Source organism: Artibeus jamaicensis, unplaced genomic scaffold (assembly GCF_021234435.1).
Source record: "Artibeus jamaicensis isolate MK-2021 breed Jamaican fruit bat unplaced genomic scaffold, CSHL_Jam_final scaffold_1019, whole genome shotgun sequence".
NCBI lineage: Eukaryota > Metazoa > Chordata > Mammalia > Chiroptera > Phyllostomidae > Artibeus > Artibeus jamaicensis.
The window spans coordinates 21,960,174-21,980,348 of NW_026522025.1; the positions used below are offsets into that span (position 1 = coordinate 21,960,174).

The window sequence follows — 20,175 nt, forward strand, 5'->3', positions numbered from 1 at the left end:
GGTCATTATTTTAGTGTTCTTCATCTACCGAAAATAGTTCACCATTGTTCTTTGTCTTTTTAAAAAATTAATAGCTAACATTTATCAAAAGCTTACTGAAGACTGGGCCTTCTGTGTGTTTTATCCACCTTATCTCAATAATCCTCCTGACAGCTTTATGAGACAGGTAATATTACTGTCTGCATTTCACAAATGAGGGGACTGAGGCTTCAAGAGTTTAAATAATTTACTCAAGGTCAGAGAGCAGGTAAATTATGGAGCCAGGACTTGTATCTGGTCTCATTTGAGTCCTTAGCCTGCATTCTTAACCCTTACACTATAATGCCTTCTTCCCCTTTATTCTTTAAAAGTCCAGGTTAATCCCATCTCCACCATGCACCCCTTTCTGCAGAAGTTGAGGTGAGTGCCACTAGGCACACATACACACACACATGCTTTTTCTCAATAAAAAATGTGAAAAAGTCATCCTTACCCTAATGCCAACCAGACAACAATATTAAAACAAATAAAAACCATAGACTAATATCTCCCATAGACATAGATGCAAAAACCCTCAACAGCAGTGTATGAGGCTTCCTTTTTCTCCAGATTGCCTCCAATACTTATAGCTTGTCTCATTGATAATAATCATTCCAATGGGTGTGAGGTGGTATCTTCCCCCCAAAAGTTAAGTTTAGAGCTACAATGCACCCAACAGTCCCTCCTCTGAATATCTACCCCTAATATTTGAAAACATTTATTTGCGAGGAGAAATGTACCCCCATGTTTATTGCAGCATTATTCACAGCAGCAAAGACATGGAAGCAACCCAATGTGTCCTTCAATGGATTTTGGGATACAGAAGATGTGATACAAAGTACAATGGAATACTACTCAGCAATTAAAGCAAGGTGGCAAAATACAAAGTGAATACATAAAAGTATTTCAATACATAAAACATGTTCCTATATGCTAGCAATAAGCGATTGGAATTTAACATTAAAAACATGAAAGTGTTTATATTGCAGCCCCCCAAACAAAGTATTTAGGTGTAAATCTAACAAAATGTATATTTACACACAAAAGGCTCCACACAAATGTTTATTGCTGTTTTATTCATAATTGCAAGCAACCAAATGTCCCTCAGTAGGTGAGTGAATAGATAAACTAATGCATCCATACAGTAGAATACTGTTCAGCCCTAAAAAGAAATGAGCTGTAAAGCATCGAAGAATCTTAAATACAGCCCTGACCACTGTAGTTCAGTTGCTTGCTTGTCACCGGTTCGATTGCAGCTCAGGGCGCATGCCTGGGTTGAGAGTTGGGTCCCCAGTTGGAGTGTGTACAGGAGGCAACCCATTGATGCTTCTCTCTCACATCTGTGCTTCTTTCCCTCTCTTCCTCCCTCCCTTCCCCTCTCTCTATAGATAAGTAAGATCTTTTTAAAAAATCTAAAGAATCTTAAATCCATATTTCCTGAAAGAAGTCAATCCACTACACACTGTATGATTTTCTAACTATATAGTTCAGGAAAAGGCAGAAATATGGAGGTTACAAAGATCAGTGTTTGCCAGGGGTCAAAGGGAAGGATGGGTCGAAGAAGCAGAGCACAGAGGATCTTTAGAGCGGTGAAGCTGTTCTATATTATTCTACAGTGATAAAGACGTGTCACACGACACTTGTCAAACTTGAAAATGCGCAACTCAGTAGTGAACCCTACTATAAACTATGGACTTTGGTGTGTTAGTTTGGGTTCAGCAGTTAAAGCAAATGCACCACTCTGGTGTGGGATGTTGAGTGTGGGGAAGCTGTGAGTGTGCGAGGAAAGAGGAAAGGAAGGTACAAGAGAACCCTGCATGTTTTTGCTCAGTTTTGCTGTGAACCGAAAACTGCTCTAAAAACTAGTCTCTCTTTGTTAAGTGTATGAACTCCCAAGGACAAAGAGAATGGGAAAAGTTCTGGAAGATGGAAAAAGATGAAATAAATAGCAACTAACTCAGTAAATCAATAATAAAAAAAATAAAGAAAGAAAATAAAAGAAAGTTGAAATCTAACTGCTTGGAAAAGAGATGCCAAAAAAGAAACAAGCATTTCTGTGCAGCTAAACTGTAGAAAGGAACTGTTGTTACCAGTGACTTTGAAGAGTAAGGGGTAAGCTAGGCTGGGCCAAAGATTGATTCCTGAGTCTGTAACAGGAGAATTGTGAGTTTAGATGCCTCCTCCACCCGCCTACACCACCTGGAGAAAGCAGAACCTTACTCCGGTAGAAATGGACTCAGAGAGGGTCTAGCCCATTTCTGGGAACACTAACATGAAGACATGCCATCCAGAGCACAAAAAAATCTAAAATGGAAGAAATTATCTCCAGGATAATGATGAGGATGCTCCCAAGAAACCTATGGTAGATTTAGAAAGCACAGGTGTACACTGGATCAGAAAGATAGAGAATTCCCCAGGGCTGTTTCTGAGGGAAAAAAGTGGAATTATCTATCATCTATGAGGTATGACAGTTATAAGAGACCCTTAGAAAGAAAGCTTGGAGCTGAAGGGGGAACAGGAACATAGAGAGAAAACCAAGCAAAAATAAACCCACAACATAATTAACTTCAGGAAAAACAATCAGTAGATTTTTTAAATATAATAGATTATTACATACAGATCACCCATGACCAAATTTATATAGTTATAATAATATAAACACAAAATTATTTAACAAAAAAATTGGGAGAAGGTAGGTAAAGTTTGTTTAGTCAGAAAATATAAGAAAGCTAAACCTTGTGTTCTATAGTAGAAATCAATATAATATCTTAAATTGAAAAATCAAGAATTTACAATAGTAAGTTATTTGGATAAATAATTCTCAATACAGTTCCCGGAAAAAAGGGTTCCCTAATTACAATACCAAAAAAAGGCAGCAAAAACAGTTTTAAAATGATTCCCTCTGAAAAGTAGGAACTGGGGGAAAGGAGTAGTCTAGACAGGGACTATTAATTTTCATCGTAAATTAGGTGACCATCAATCCCACTTTTCTCAGACGTGTTCTGTTTTAAGCCTATTTTCCCAGTGTTCTATTCAGTTAGCAACCTTCTTCCTCTTTTTTAAGCACATTTTTAAAACATTTTATTTATTTATTTATAGAGAGAGGGGAAGGGAGGGAGAAGGAGAGACATCAGTGTGTGGTTGCCTCTCCTGCGCCCCTTGTTCAGGACCTGACCTGAAACCCAGGCCTGTGCCCTGACCGGGAGTCAAACAGGTGACCCTTTGGTTCACAGGCAGGAGTTTAATCTGCTGAGCCACACCAGCCAGGGCTACCACCCTCTTTCGTTCTCAGTAGAAAGACAGCAAATTAAATGTTGAACCTAATTACAAATTTGTCATTATTTTACTACTGAACTATGCATATTTGTAACTGTTAAAAATAAAAAATAAATAAAAGTGTTGCTTTTTTTTAAAAAAAGGAAAGCTCTAGAGTTGAATTAACTAGGTTTGTGTCCTATTGTGATTTGGGGGCCAGTTCCCAAACCTCTGCATGGCTCCTCTTTTTTCACATCCACAATAGAAGAATTACAACGGTTTCCACCTCCTCGGTTTGTTACAAGGATTGAATAGATTACTTTTCACAGTGTTTTGCACTCAACTCAATAAGTATGCTCAATAAATATAGTGTATTATTCTATTAAATACCCATGACATTTTATGCGATTCAGAATGAATCCATTTCCTCATTGTGGATTTTCATGCAGCCTTTAATGTTATAATTGGAAATTAGTGACAAGTTTAAAGTTCCACTCCTTTTGCTTAAATCTACAGAACATGTTGAATGGGCTCTCTGCATGACTGTTTGAAGAAAAGGCCAAATTTGGAAGTTTTGATTACAAAGCAAAGGGCCAATAAAACTTTAGCTGTTTAGTTCATTTGGATATGTATTGACTCTTCAGATTATAATTAGAGAAATAAATATGTGACTTGTCTTCAGATCTTATTTTTCTCTGTATATTTACCTATTAACCTTCACTTACTACCTGGGAGGACTTTCTGGACAAACAATCATGTGTGAGCAGAGATTGCTAGCTATTGTGGAAGCTTGGCTGACTCTGAGCTGGACTGCAAGACTTTCTTAGTCACTACACTCTACGGGATTCTGGGAATACAGCACCGTGAGGGATCTGTAGTCTGTGGGTTCGTTGGACATGTGAACAGTCTCAAGAAAATGCATCTAAATGGGCTATGGAACGCTGCCAACATTCTTTCATAAGGCTTCTCTCAAGAGCTTAGCTCTCCCTTACAGGTCAAATAAGGATGATGGATTTATAGGTCACAAAAGGATGAGGCCATTTTTGAAACATTAATTAGAAGACTTGTATACCATTGCCCAATATGCTTATGGTTATTTCCATAAATTGCTTCATTTAAAGATAGTGTTTAACCAGGCAGCCACTGTGTTTTAAATTCCACATGTTAATTCTTTATGTTCCCATTTTCCAAATTTTACACACTTGAAGTCTCACATTTCCCTGTGGTCTTTTGTAAGAATTCCAGTCTATATGATTTCCTTCCTCGAATTCGACTACCATTTGACAATTGGGTTTTGGGTCATTTTTTTAAAACATTTTTTAAAGATTTTATTTATTTATCTTTAGAGGGGAAGGGAAGGAGAGAGGGAGAGAAATATCAATGTATGGTTGCCTCTTGTGCATCCCCTGCTGGTAACTGGCCTGCAACCCAGGCATGTGCCCTGCATGGGAATCGAACTGTGATCTTTTGGTTCGCAGGCCCATGCTCAATCTACTGAGTTACACCAGCCAGGGAGGCTTTTGGGTCATTTTTATATAATTCTTTTATAAATTAGTCCAGCTTTATCAAGGCATAATTGACAAAATTTGTGTAATGTATTTAGTGTACAATGTGATTTTATATATGTATATAAGATCTACTCTTTTAGCAGATTTCAATCACACAAGACAGTATTTAACTATAATCAGTATGTTATACATTGAACTGTCTGAACTTATTCATTTCATAACTAAGAATTTGTGCCCTTTTACCAACACCTCCCCATTTTCCCACCCAAACCTACCCAGACACTGGCAACTGCCATTCTACTTTCTATGAGTTCACACTAACAATTGTTTGTATTCTGCCTTCAATTAGTCTTTAAAAGTCTTATATGTGTAAGTCTCACAAAATACTAATCTATCTAATGTCTGTGACCTTGTGTTTACAATATAACCACAATATAACACAACTTTATTTTTAAACAAGCATTCAGAAACATAATACACTAAGATAAAAGTTATTTCTCCAGCGTAAGCCCTTCAGAGCTCAGTCCCTGTTCACCACTGCTGCTGTATGAAGCACTCTTAAGACTGCAGTATGATCCATTCTTCTACAGAGCTGGGCAACAGTGATTTTTTTCTTTGGAGATGAAATTTATTTTGCAAGACAATCAGTAGTTATTTGTCACCAGGTGTAGCCTGAAGGTAAATGAGCAGGGCAGTGTTCAGACTGTTTCATAGCTCAAATAGTCCTGAATATAGTTCCTGAAATAGGAGCTCTTAAATATTTTTAATGCAGTAACTTTTAGCCTTCTATTGTTTTGACATTGTTGTAGATTTTACTTATTTTATATATTATTTTCAGACTGTTTGTTTGCTTTTAGTCTCATATCTTCCTCTTACATGTCTCCTCAGTGCTACGTAAAATGAAGACACGTGATGAACACTCAACAATGTCTGTAACATTGAAACTTCTGCTCTTCTCTTGTGCAGGAGGCAACCAGCGATCAGACTGAGACGTAATAAGAACCATCTGGGCAATTCCAACCACCTCAGAGTCCCTGGATTGAAATTACTGGTTCCAATTCCATCAGAAATTGCTTTTTTGTTTGTTGCTTTTCTTCTTTTTTTAGAACCAAAGACACCCATTCCAATACCTAATAAAAATTCTAGACAGGTCTTGGTTTCAAGTTCCAGAAAACTAAGATAGAACTGCTGGAATACTATGCCCTGATTCTCTTGGCCTTGCAAATAGATACATCCTGGGCTGTCCTTGGGGAGGTGACACAGTTGGCTGCAGGGGAGCAAAACCTATCCTGGCAAAGGCTTGGAGGCTGACTCTCTCTGTTCACGGCTCTCATAGTTCCGACACGTGGGTCTTGGTGACTGACAGAATGAGGCAAGGGGTGACTGGAGAGGCAGAAGAGTTCAGCTCACAGACCCTTGACTGGGCTCTGCTTCCAGATTTCCCTGACTTCTCAATTTGGTAACCTTCTCCACCCAGGCCCTAGAGACCCCTATGGGACTGGTGGAGTTCCCAAACCATAGTCCTGCAAATGGGAAGAGATATTCCAGGATCAAATAACCCAGAGGAGGGAGGTAGGAAGAGAATAAAAGAGAGAAGAAAAAGAGGCAGATAAAAATGGAAAGAAAAATAACTGATAGATAAAGCAGGAGGGAGGGGAAGAGCTGAAGGTGAAGATCAGATAACTAGAAACTAGTTTTTATTTAACTTGGGAAAATAGAGAAGTGGAAAGGAAACAGCATAAAATGTATAAAGATTCAAGTGAATTCTACAAGTCACAGGAGAATTTCCCCAACCACTTTTTATTCTCAACTTCCCTCAAGGTAATGTGTCCACACCTGTTCCTGGATTGGGATTAAGAGTAGGTATTTAGGAGCTGACTTCTCTAGATCTACCACTTCCTAGATGTGTGGCAATTACTTAATTTCTTTGTTCATTAGTTTCCTCACCTGTGAAATGGGAATGAGGACAGTGCCTACCACATTAGATTATTGTGAGAATTAAATGGGGTAATGCATGCAACACAAGAGTTTTAAGTAGTACATGATATATAGTACACACTCAATTTTTACTTGTTGTATTTTGACAGTTCTAGTGCATAACTTCTGACAATTAAGTCACCTGGTGCAGGTGACCCAATACACCAGGCATAAGTACTTTTCTGTCCCTTTGTTCATACTTTTCCTATCTGGAAATGCCTACTTTTATCTCTTTATCTCAGTCTTTGAAAACCTACTCATCTTTCAAGGGCTTATCAGTTTCACAAACACTTACTCCAACCTCCTCCATGAAACCATTCTCCATCTCGCCTGTGAACTACCACAACATTTAACATTGATATCTTTGGCACTCAGTAGTTCACATAAGCTTTATCATCCACACAGTGTCTCAGCAGTGACTACTGGACAGCAATAATTCCAAATTAGCCTCTCATAGCCTACCCTGTATTCAGAAGACAGAAAGAGAATGGTTAAAATAAATACGTAAGAGCCTCCACGAACACATCTTTCTTATGTTTTTGGCCACTGTAAATTATACAGGTCTCTAGAATCTCTTGAAGGATAAAGTTTCTTTAAATGATGGTGAAAAAAAGGAGAATTGATCTGGCACAGGTCACCAAGGGAGACAGAAATGTCCAGAATAACTCAACTATACCCTCAGCCCCTGATTATAACTGCTAAAAGACACCAGATGGGCTTTAAAGTCAGGCAGAACAGGGCTTCTTCACTGGCCTTCTGTTGACTTGTTATTCTGTTCTGAAAAATGTATGATCTGCTGTGATGTTCAGTCTTCATCTGTAAAATTAGGGTAACAGCATCTTCTTCATTAGATAGATATGAAGTTTAAAGAAGTTGCTATAGTGCCTAGCCAACCAAATAAGCATTCTGAAAACATCATTTCCATTCCTCTTAACCAGGATGGAAGTGAAGGTTGAAAACCTCAAATAAAATAAACCATTCTTGAGCCAAGTGACTTGATCTAGTCTATAGGCAAAGTCAATTTCAATGGTGGACCTTTTTAAATTGAAAGAGCCACAGCCCCTTTAGTCACAGCCACGACTGAACTAGATACCATTCTAGAGGACTGCATTCCCAGAGGTGTATTATCTCAGCAGGCAGAGTGAAAAATCACTCACAATATGCCAGAGAAACAGCTTTATTTTTTTTCATTTTGGCTGTTGTAACAGGTTTTTGTTTGTTTGTTTTTTTGCTTGCTAGCTTTTCACTATAAACAAATTGTAGAATGCCAGGCCTTCAAATAAGTTTTGTGACTTTTCACCATTTTCTTTTCTTTTTTTTGGCTATAAGTTTATCTGAGTATAATGGAAGAAAAACAGATCAAGAATTTGAAGTTCTAAAATATTTTTTCAGCGGGAAGTGGTTCCTTCTGAGTGGGGACTTAGCTGACATGTCATTATACTGAAAGAGACTTATGAACTATAGAAACAGAAATCCTCTTAAATACAGTGTTAATTTGTCTCCTGTGGAAGTACTATTCGTTGTGATTTTCTCTCAGAAAGCTAATACTTTACTGCCCCAAATTAGAGTAGTATATAAGTAGCTTTTTCCTTCTGTAGATGGATAAAATTAATACTTATGATCAAACTTAGAGAAAACTGATGAATCAAACTAGTAAGAACCACAATATGTGAAAGTCAGTGGGTGTCTAGCAAAGCTTTGGAATCAGACTGACACATATGACCAGCATAGCCCAAGTGGTCAATGTCAGCAGAAGAAACAGAGTTAAGTGATTGACATTGTGACCAGGCAGAAGTTCCTTAGAGGTCACCTGTGACCTATGCTTATGGGGTATGTATCTGAAAAACATACAGCCTTGAGAATGGAAGAGAATGAAAAGGACCCTATAGACATGATGCATAAATGTGTAGATACAGCAAAAAGGAGAGAAGCATAGTAAATGAAGGCTAGAAATAGGAGCAGCCACTGCAAGAGCTGTAGGAACAGAAAGGAGTCAGAGAAGTGTTGCCCTATGGGAAGAGAACATTCATTTATTCATTCATTCACTCAAGAAATATGTCTTGAGTACCAATCAGGTGTCAGATAAGTCTACAAAGATGAAAAGACAACCCTCACCTACAAGAAGTGTAGTGTGGAGAGAAACATGTGTAGTGGGGATTAGGAGAAAGATACCTTGCTCCGCCTGGGAGAACATTGTGTTCTTACTACAGCTAGATGGATGAGGAGTTTTATAAGCAGGCAATAAAGAAGTGGGTTCTGAAAGGACCAATATGTTCTAAATTTCAAACATATGAAAACTAATCCATATTTGGAGAACTTAAATTGGTACAGAATAACCCGAACATGATACTAAAGGGAGTTGTAGTAGATGATAAAGACAGATTGAAACATAAGGCCTATGATTTGAAGAAACTTAGATGCCATACAGAGAAATTTAGATTTTGTTCTATAGGTGTTAAAAAACAATGAAAATATTTGAGCAGAGTAGCAATAAGATCAGATTTTCGTGGTGGCAATGTTATTCGGGTAGAAGTGAAGATAAAGAAGGTAAGGAAAGGGGGTTATAAAAATAGTATACAGGTGTTTAGAGTCTGACCCAAATAATGCAGAGGGATGAGCATGGGGAGCTTTTAGGCAGTGGAATCAATAGTATTTGTGTGTAAAGGGCAGTGAGGGGTCTAAAGCTGTCCAGATTTCAGGTGTGGAAAACTGGTGGTATATGGAGCCATGCACCAGGGGAGGAAATATTGGAAACAGGGAAAACAATGAATTTCAAACTCTACATTTACATGCTTTTGTGACAACAAAGTGGCTTGTAGGGCTATGCAGAAGGGAACATGTAAGCCCCCTACATAGTATGGGGTAAGGGGATTGAAAGAACCAGACAGCGAAAATACTAAGGACTAAAAAGAGGATAGAAACAGACCTATTCACACAGAGTTCTTATCCAAAGTGAAACAACACGAAACAACACGAAATTCACTAAAATGCACTCCAAATACATTAAGAGGACTCAATACAGGATATTAGGTGAAGGATTTTCAAGGTAAAAGAATAAAGCCCCCAGTTTCTCCTCCAGGCTCTACCAACACTACGAACTTGGCATTGCTGAAACCACTGGTACCACCATGACCAGTGCTACTGATGCCTCAGAAACACAGCCCCGCAAACACTGGGCCATCCTCATCACTGCCGCTCCCACCGCCTGCACCAGGCGAACTGAGAGCCCCGCTCACTGCCTCCCAATCAAAAGTCAAAGATAATTGAAGTGCAAAGGAAATTAGAATTCGAGCTCTGGGGAAGATGAAAAGGGGGAATCGAACTGGACCAAAGTGAACAATAGAATATGGTAGGTAGATCAGAGAGGCAAAAGCAGAGACCAGGAGGGGATTTTTAACTCTGTGGAGAAGAACTGGCAAATATAACTACAAAAATATAATGAAATCTATTGGTAGTTCGGCTACTCTTGCATGCCAAGCACTGTATATACCCTACCTCTAAACTTCATAATAATGCTATGAGTTAGGTTTTATCATTGCCATCTTGTAAATAATTAACAAGAGACAGAGAAGTAAAATGACTAATATGAAAAGGCTAGCAAGTGACAAGTCAGCTAACACTTCACCCTGCCCATGATTTTCGTTCAGAACACTGTCAATATGGAATAGCTACAGTTAACATTTGCACATAAATAATGTAGTAAATGTATTAATACTTTAACTGCGTAGCTTAAAGGATTGTTAAATAGTTGCTTTGATTCTAAAAACCCCCATTAATGACATTTGTCCTACTATAATGTCTCAGTCCAGGCAAATGTTAATGAACAAGAAGTCAAGAAATATTTCCACTCAAGAGGTGGCCACAGAGCAGAGAATGTTTCAAGGTGACTCTAGACATGGAGATGGAGGAGTTCTCTTCGGCATCAGGCAGAGTATGGAGGTACATCCTCCTGAGAATGGGAAGATGGACCAGGCCACTGTTCCCCCATTTTGCTCTCCTACAAAAAAGAAGGCTTTTCCTGGCCAAGGAAGGCCCTGCGGAAAATTCACAATTACAGGGTCCAGTCATTTTTAAAACTTCCAGCATGTTTGACATATTTGTACCTTGTGAATTTCCATTAATTTTCCTGCCAAAGAATTAAAAGATATGTGTTCTGGCTGACAGATTATTTTAAGAAGGTTTATAAAAGCTCCTGATCGTAAACCCACATGGCAAGATAATTCTTTTGTCTGATTTTGCCGTATTTTCTCTTTCTAATTGTCTTTGAAGATTTAAATAATGTAGACTGATTTATGTATAATGTGTGTTGGTATAAATGATTCCGTTGCTGTGAATAATTTTTTTCATCATCCAAACGAAAGTATAACAGAGTGATATATTTTAAATGTAAATCAGATCATATGATTTCCCTACTTAAGTCCCTTCCATTGCTTTTGTAAGAGAATCCCAACCTTGCTACAATGAAAAAGTCCCAGAGTAATCTGGCTCCTGCCAGCCTCCCTAACCTTTCCTGGTATTACCTGTCTCTGGCGTACTATGCTGTAGCTACGTAGGCCCCCTTTTGATCTCTCAAAGGCACCATGTCCATGCTCACTCCAGGCTTTCACATATATTGTCCCTCTGCTTAGAGTGCTCTTTGTCCACTTCTCGTCATGGCTGCCTCTTTCTCAGTCTTTGGATCGAGTTCCAAATACTTTGTGCTCAAACAGGCCTTCCCTTATCATCCTACCTTAAAGGGCTTTTCCTTCTCTCCTCGCTTAAGACATTTCAATAAAGCCTAGACATTTCTCTGGCAGTACTTATCACAATTGATTCGTCTCTGTATTTATTTGTTTATCATCTGTCTCAATCACTAGAATACAGATACAGGAGGACAAAGATGTCATCTGGTTGCAATGCTGTATCCTTGATACGTCTGGCAGGTAGCAGTCACTCAATAGAGTCTTACCAACAGAATAAATGAAACAGTGGGAGAATATAATCAGCATGACCTGGGCCATCTATCCCACCATAAAGTTTTCTAGCTTTTTTATTCCATGTCACATCCTAGCTTCTAGCCACACATAATAAATATTTCTATAGTTCTTGGTTGTTTTTTAAGGCCCTGCTTCTCCTATCAACGAGAAGGTCTTTGCCTAGTTTGACTCCATTTCCTTCAGGGTTTTTATGTCAAATGCTACAGAGTCCCTCTGCTGCCCTCAATTGTCCAGAGAATTTGGAGTTTATTCTAAGGTGTACCCTTCATGCAAGTTAGAACTCTGGGTTGTAATCATTTTCTACTTCAATGTAGGTATTGTTTGCCATTGGTAAGGCCATAAGATTTCCCCAAGTCATTTCACTTGTCATCCTGGTGCCAAAAATATGTCTCAGGAGTGCTTAGGAATGATTTACAGACTCCTAAAAGCAATAGATTTGGGGTTACCTTTTCTATTTATTTTGAATAAATTGGTTCCTTTGGATATGAACCTTTGGATAAGCACCTTTGGCGCTTTGGATATGAAACCATCTAACAATAAGAAAATACAGTTTTATTCATATAGGCGAGAATTTTTTTAACAGATGGGTAAGCAATTCCTTCTCCATATGGCCTAGCTCCTTCAACATTGATCACCATGCCCATAATACCAACTGTGAAAATTTCCAGCAGGTAACTATAGCTTTTGTTAGAGAAAAAATCTCAAATGTGGTGGGGGAGAAGCTGAACTAAACTGTGCAGAGCAGAGATTGGCTAGCGTTTGGCCATTTCTTAAGCATGTGTTTACAGGTTCTTTGTGACACTGTTTTTCATGTAGTATAAACCTTATTTTCAAAATAATTTCTTTAATTGTACTTCTATTTGAAGGCATAACTTATATTGGAGAAATGATCTTCTTGTTCAAAACATACCCAGGATAGGTATTCAATATCCCTTACAACATTCACTCTCATGACATGCCTTTTTTACAAAATAAACTAAAACAAGGTTTGAAAGAAACATTTCATTGTGGCTGAGAGTGATTTTTTTTTACCGTTGTAAGTCATTGTTTATTATACACTTTGATAGCAAAGTAGATAACTTAAAAATATGGGACGCTTCATGAATTTGCATGTCATCCTTGCGCAGGGGCCAGGCTAATCTTCTCTGTATCGTTCCAATTTTAGTATATGTGCTGCCGAAGCGAGCACTGATTTTTAAAATGGTTATGAGACAACTAAAATCTCTATTTTTGAAAGAAACTCAGTGTTTTCTGCATTAATCTGTGAGATAAACACTAAATTGAAAAATAAAATATATGCTTTTTAAGCATGTAAACTTTTAAAAAAAGATTGTATTTATTTATTTTTAGAGAGAGGGCAAGGGAAGGAGAAAGAGAGTTAGAGAAACATCAATGTGTGGTTGCCTCTTACGTGGCCCCCACTGGGAACCTGGCCTGCAACCCAGGCACATGCCCAGACCAGGAATCAAACCAGAGACACTTTGGTTCCCAGCCCGAGCTCAATCCACTGAGCTACACCAGCCAGGGCAGCATGTAAACTTTTGTTAAGTATATTTGTAGCAAACAAGAAGTGTATTTTACTGTCTCTCATGATGATTTCCAGTCCTGTCACCCTGAAACATCCCATTTTTAGTCTAGCTACTATGAAGACATTTCAACACGTATCTAATACAAAAACTAAAATGTCCCTTAAGACTTTTGCTCCTCAAACCACACACATTCCCAATCATTTACTGACCCCTTAATTTTCCAAATGCAGTTACAATTTACAGCAGCGTGTGTGCGTGTGTGCGTGTGTGCCTGTGGTGTCTGGCTGCATGATGATGAGCTCAGCTTAATTACATCATTAGGCGGGAGCCCACAGATCTCCTGCTGCCTTTGGGGACTGATTGGAATTTTAAAATATTATTTCACTTAGTGAAAATCAAAATTAAATAAATTCCATTTTAAAAACTTTGGTACCTTTGCTGATGGGTTTTTTCTGTTTATAATTATGCTTGATGCCGAGGTACCCAATGGTCTATATATTATTTCCTTGCAAACAACTAATAATGATATTTAAAATATGACTAACTAGACTTCTGCTGTTGTTTCACAATAGAGGATACTTATTTCTTAAAACATCTTCCTTTTGTGCACTTCTAATATATTTCCTTAACGTTATTCTATACCTTCCAAAGTATTGTTCAGTACAAGTCATTGGTGTATAATGTGTGGCTGATGTTTTTGTTAATTTTTATATATTTATTTCAGGACGACATTTACAGCTCTACCCAGCCAACTGCTACAGTCCAAAGAAGGCTGAGAGCTGGCCTGTTCTGCCCTGAGTCACTATAGCTGAGCAAGGAGAAAGGTGAAAATATAGCAGAACTTGGAGAGCTGACTTTTGCCCCTAAAAAGCCAAAAGCATTTGATAAGTCCTTTAGGATTCCTGTACAAGTCAGACTTCTTCATGGAAGCAAGGTTATAAAATTGTTTCTCTCCTTCCTAATTAAAGACCTGAAAAACATGAACTTGATTTTGCTTAGAGAGCCAGGGGTGGGTTTGAGGCACCACAGGCCACCCAAGGAAACGCCAGCTGCATCGCATTTGGAGCTGTCCTATCATAGTCTGGAAAAATGTTCCAATCTTTAAAATATGTCTAGACCACTTTATTTCATTCCTATGTGATTCTTAGGTGAAGTGGGGGATGGGGTGGAGAAAAATGGGTAAGATGGGGTTAGCAAATGAGCACTCTCCATGAAAAGTCCTTTCTAAAAAGAACCCTTCAATCTGTAATGAAGCTGATTTACAGTTAAAAAACCTGACGCTGTTGATCATGTGTACGCCCTGCATTGGTCTGCGGTAGGGAGTTTTATGCACTGCTTACAAATAAGAGGCCTGCAAAAGGTCCTCCTCGGCCTCAGGGACTCAGCAACAGCCCCCCCAGTCATGTCAGAGGCAGAGTGTCTACAGTGGCCATAGGCATGCCGGTCCTTTCAAGCCCTGCACCCCCATGATCCTCAGGGCTTCAGGCTCTAACCCGTGAGCGTGGGTCTGTTCTCCTCAGCGGAACCACCCCCCAATGTCAGATACATTCATTCTCTACCATCTCTTCTGAAAACGTACCTGCATTCACTTCTGATCCTACTAGATTCATGGTCAATATTTCTGTTTAGGGGCAAAAAGAACGGTCTTGGCCTAAATTACCACAGAACCCTAAAACCATATAATCTTGGATTTTTGAGGAAGAGGATCTCAAAGGTTATTTTACAGATAAGGAAGCTTCTTGGAGAAGCTAATTTCCCCAAGGTCATACAGCTACCTAATAACTTAGTGGGGACTAATATCTACGTTTCTTAGTTCCGAACCCATTGTCTTTAATTTATGGCCCTAAACTGCTTAATGTTTCAGCCTTCCTAGGAAATATTATCATTTAGATATAGGGTTTCTAATTCCTTAATCAAATAAATAAGATGGGGAATTTAGGCTCTGATACTCACTCTAAAGATGTAATGTAAGCAGTCCTCTGAGAATTGTCTTTCTAAAACAATCCTTTACACTCCACAACTTATTTAACTGAATTGGTTTAAATCTCTGCTAATTTGTGGCTGGCAATGCCATCCCCTAAACACAGGAGGTGGGAGTGCAGGAGTTTCTTCTAGGAATACTGGCAAGAGCCCTTCCCCTGAAAAGCAGTAAAGAAACAGCGACTCTGGCCTTTGGTTAAATGGGTCACATAATGGAGGAGGTAGAGACAGCCTAGATGTCCCCTTAGGCCGTCCCATTAACACACAGGAGTGCTTGAGTGCAGGGGGGTGTCATTAGGGCAAATGGACTTCGTGGGGGATTAATGCTGTTAACACTGCTGACTGCTGACAGTAAGAGAAGGCAATCTCAGCCTGTTAAACAGCTCACCACCAGGGCAGCTGAACTGCCCACAGTCAGCAGAGACTGGCATGGTATCAAGAATGAGCTTTGAAAAAATTCTGAGCCAGAAGGATATCATAAAGAAAGGCATGCAGAGATACCTTTAAAGGAAGAAAAAAAAAGATGGGAGAATTAACCAAATTAACATGTTTAGCCATCTTAGAAAACTTGGAAGTACTGTGGAGTGGCTGATTTGGTACTAAAGAAAGTCTTAAATGCAGATGTGAATTAGTCTGGCCTTTTAAATACTCGTATTTTATAATTTGCCAGCATCACCTTGTTTGGGGTTTCAAGTAGGTTTTATTATTATTGTTTTTTAATCGTCAACCAACAATATGTTTATTGATTTTTTTAGAGAGAAAGGAAGGGGGAGAGTGAGAGAAACATTGAGGTAAGAGGGAAACATCAATTGTTTGCCTCCCATATGCACCCTGACTGAGGACCAAATTACAACCTAAGAATGTGCCCTGACCGGGAATCAAACCCATAAACTGTTGGTGTATAGGACAACACTCCAACCAACTGAGCCATCTGGCCAGGGCTCAAGTAGTTTTTAAGTGGCAATTTTTTCCCCGAAATATCTCTGTGCACCACTCTTAGGAATATAATCATAAAATATATCCATAGCTTTCTAACAGGATGGTATACCAGCACAGACTGTGAGCTCCTTTCCCCCAAATCGACCCTGGAGAAACTAGACAGCAGAGAGAAACACACAGCTCTGAGTAACTAATATAAAAACAATGAGGACATTTGGAAAGAGAGAGCTATGAAAGCCAGGATATACAGTGGCAGCGCTCTGGGGCAAAAACAACTGTGCCTCAGCATTAAGAAGTGGTTTAATGAGAGCTTCCAAATTTCCCTCTAATCTTGGAATGCTCATCATCTGTCCCATCACCAAAGAATCTACAATAACAGTCCAGGTAACTGCTGTGGGTTAATACCAGGGCAGGATAAAAGTTCTTCTGGGGTGAAACTATATTCCCACCAACCAGACACGTGCCATGAATCGCTCCTCTACTTCTTCCCTATTAACTCCCAGAGCTGGTGAATTATTACCTGAAGGGATTGCCTATGCCCAGGAATACAAAGAAGATGCATGGTGGAGTTCCAGTTAACTAAGCTGCTCTATATAATTAGGTCTTAGTACAAGTGTTTACGATAAATTTAAATTTAGAACTACTTAAATAACCGAGATTCTCATGCTTCTTTTAAATTTTTTAAAGATTTAATAGCGTGTTGTTTACAAGAAATATCATTAAAACAAGAGGATATATAAATGCTAGGAAAAGGTAATCTGGCAATTACTTGAAATTCCAAAGGAAACTGGAATTGCACTCTTAACATCTGACAAGATTAATATCCATGGAGACAAAAAATCCTGACCAGCAAAGAGGGATATTATGGAAACCTTGATAAAGGGAATAATAGAGCAAGATTCAGTCATCATGAACATATATGTAACTAAAGGTATAGGTAGATAGCTCTGTAGGGAAAAACAGGTAAATCAAAAATTGTAATTGGAGACTTTAACACACACCTTCTGAAACTGATAGATCAAGAGAATAGTGTTAACTTCTAGCTTCTTAATTGTATTGCAATAAAACTAGAAGTTAATAAAATTTTCAATTTCAAATATCTTATATCTACAAAATATAAGCATTAAATAGCATTGAATAGACTATGAATAGCAATTGAATATGCTATTGACTAGCATTGAATAGCAATGAATAGCATTGAAAATGATAAGAGAACTGACAATGTATTTAGAATTGAATGATGAAATGCATAGTATATGTCAAAATTTGTGAAGCACATCTGAAGCAACATTTATGGAGAAACATAAGTGTGGGTATATTTCTTAGGGCACAAGAAAGATTGAAGAAAAATAGAGCTAAGCAAAAAAGTGGAAAAAAGTTCAGAGAGATAAAATCCTGAAAAGGAAAAAAATAATAAAAGAAAATAAGCAGGATTTAAGTAAATAGAAACTTTAAAAAATAGAATCATAACACGAAAAGTTCATTATTTTAAAAGATTATATTAAATAAACTTCTGGCAGGACTGATTGTAAAAAGATAAAAAGATGTAAATAAACAATATACAGTAGAAAAAGGACAAATAACTATAAACTCAACATAGACTTTTAATAACAATGAAATAGTATTATGAAAAATTATATTAAAGTACATTTGAAAATCTCAAAGAAATGGATGAACTTAAAAAATATAAAATGCAAAACTATACATGAAAAGAAATATAAAACACAAGTAGACAGATTGACATTAAAAAAATTTAAGTGGTGAGTAAAGACTTTTCAAAATAATCTCAGACCCATATTGTTTTACAGTTGAGCTCTGCCAAATTTTCAAAGAGTATTTAATCTCCTAAATTGAAAGAGAAAGAAGACTGACCAGCTCGTTTTCTATAGCTAGTATAATTTTTATTCAAAAACTAGGTAAGGATAATATTAGAAAAGAAACTTATCATTTCACTGATAAGAATAAATGCATGAATCCAACACTCTTTGTTTTTAAGTACATATAGTATCAGCACTATCAGATAGAGTTTATTCCAGGAATGGAATTATGTTTAACATGAGAAAAATTCTTCAATGATATATACCACATTAATAGACTAACTAAAAAGACAGATTTTTTTTCACTCTCAAAGCAGTCACTGTTTATTAACTGAACAAACTACAAATATAACCATGGTAGAAACCTTAGTTCATCCTTATAATAAGCCTATTGCTCTGGTGTCCCTGTTACCAGCATCTCCACCTTCCACAAAATGGGTGGTCTTTTTCTTCACTCCACCTCATGGAGAAGATACTTTGAAGGGCCACAGAAAGTTGTTGGCTTCTTTGAAGTGTTTTCTAACAGTGTAGAAATGATCAGATCCTTCATGCAAATGAAGCCATATTTACCAAGAGATTGAGTAATCAAGGTGTTATCTATCAGAGCAATTAATTTTTTGTTGATTTTGCCATAACCATACTTGTAGATCACTTCATTTACTGACATCAGGATTGGGTACCCCCTTGCATATATTGTCCCACAATCCTCAGTACAATAATCAAAGCCTTGTTGAACTTAATGAATACTGAAGATCTGGCAAAAGAGAAGGAGCTGCAGTGACCTTTGGGCTCATACCACTGATGCCTCTGATCCTGATTACAGATGCCAATTTGGGTTCTGCAGGTACAAAAAACTTGCCAGCTTTCCTTGACATCTCAGCCATTTGAATGTCAGTTCTGTACATCTGCCTACATTTCATTTGATAGTGCTTAGCTTTTTCATAGATAAGCTTCCTCCTTGCCTTTCAAAGTAACTTTTGCACAAACTTCTTTCTCATCAGATACTTCATCTTCAGCTCTGTGAAATTCCTTTGCTTTTTCTTAAGGGTTTCTGTCATCCTGAAGAAAGTAGAGAACTTCTTCTCTTGTGCACCCTCCATGGTCCCAACCAGAAGAAAGCAAACATCATAGATTTTAAAATAAATACAGAAAAATGGTAAGGATCAACATCTTAAAATAGGAAGTAGCAGAAACTTTCTTAACCAGGTAAAGCTTACATACACATAATCTTGCAACTTTCTCTGCTATTGTTTAACGTAGTACATAGTGAAGCATTAAAATGGAAGAGATAAAACTTGTTATTTAAAGATTTTCTACTCAGTAAAAACAAAATCAACATATAATGATATTAACTACAAAAACATTTCAGCAAGGTTGACAGATTCAAATTCAACCTAAACAAAATCAGTAGTATATATATGAACAATGAACAACTAGAAAATATAATAAAATCAGGACACTTCATAAAAGTAACAAAAAGTACAAAATGTCCATGTATTTAAAAGTATCCCAAGTTCTACAGATAGATTTTAAGTCCTGAAACCATAAAAGACTCGAGAGCTATTCCATACACATGTAAGATAGTCTATGCACTTGCAATTCCAGTCAAAAATTTTAGTAGATTTTTTTAAAGGTAAAATTTATCTTTAAATCATTTTCAAGGAATAAAAATCTGTAACTAGTTTAAAGTGATGTTAAAAAGAGAAGAGTAAACTTAAAAGATAGTATAGTATAGTATGAAACAAATAGATTAGTGAAATATAACAGAAAATTCAAGGTAGATGCATCCAAATACGAGAACATTAGATACAATAAAGTTGGTCCTATAAACTGTAGTGATAGAAATTTATGACAAAGCCACTCCGGGAACACCCTGGGGGAACTAATGCAAGCCCATTCCACAACATGCGATACTCCTGTGAAAGGCAACTTTGGTTTAAGAACTTCCCCCATTGGCCTGGTAAAGGTTCTTAGAACTAACTGTACTGTAGTTTGAGACCCTTCCTACCCAAGCTACCTTCCCGCCACCTCTCCTTCACAGGTGTCAGATGCTCAAAGAAGTGGTCTTTCAATGCTCCCGCCCTTTTGTCCATCACTGGTGTTTCCCCTAGTTAATCTCTTGTGCCTCTTAATCCACTTTGCGTCTGCTTCCAGGAAGACTTGAACTAAAATACAG

The 20,175-nt window shown here is 37.7% G+C and overlaps 1 non-coding gene and 1 pseudogene across 1 annotated transcript; both read right to left on the minus strand.

Annotated features, from left to right (window-relative positions):
* Positions 1-12,816: 12,816 nt before the first annotated feature.
* LOC119040034 (U6 spliceosomal RNA) lies at positions 12,817-12,923 on the minus strand. Its single transcript, XR_005080776.2, has one exon. It is a non-coding gene; the product is annotated as a U6 spliceosomal RNA (small nuclear RNA).
* Positions 12,924-18,365: 5,442 nt separating this feature from the next.
* On the minus strand, positions 18,366-19,099 carry LOC119040027 (60S ribosomal protein L7-like; annotated as a pseudogene).
* Positions 19,100-20,175: the final 1,076 nt, after the last annotated feature.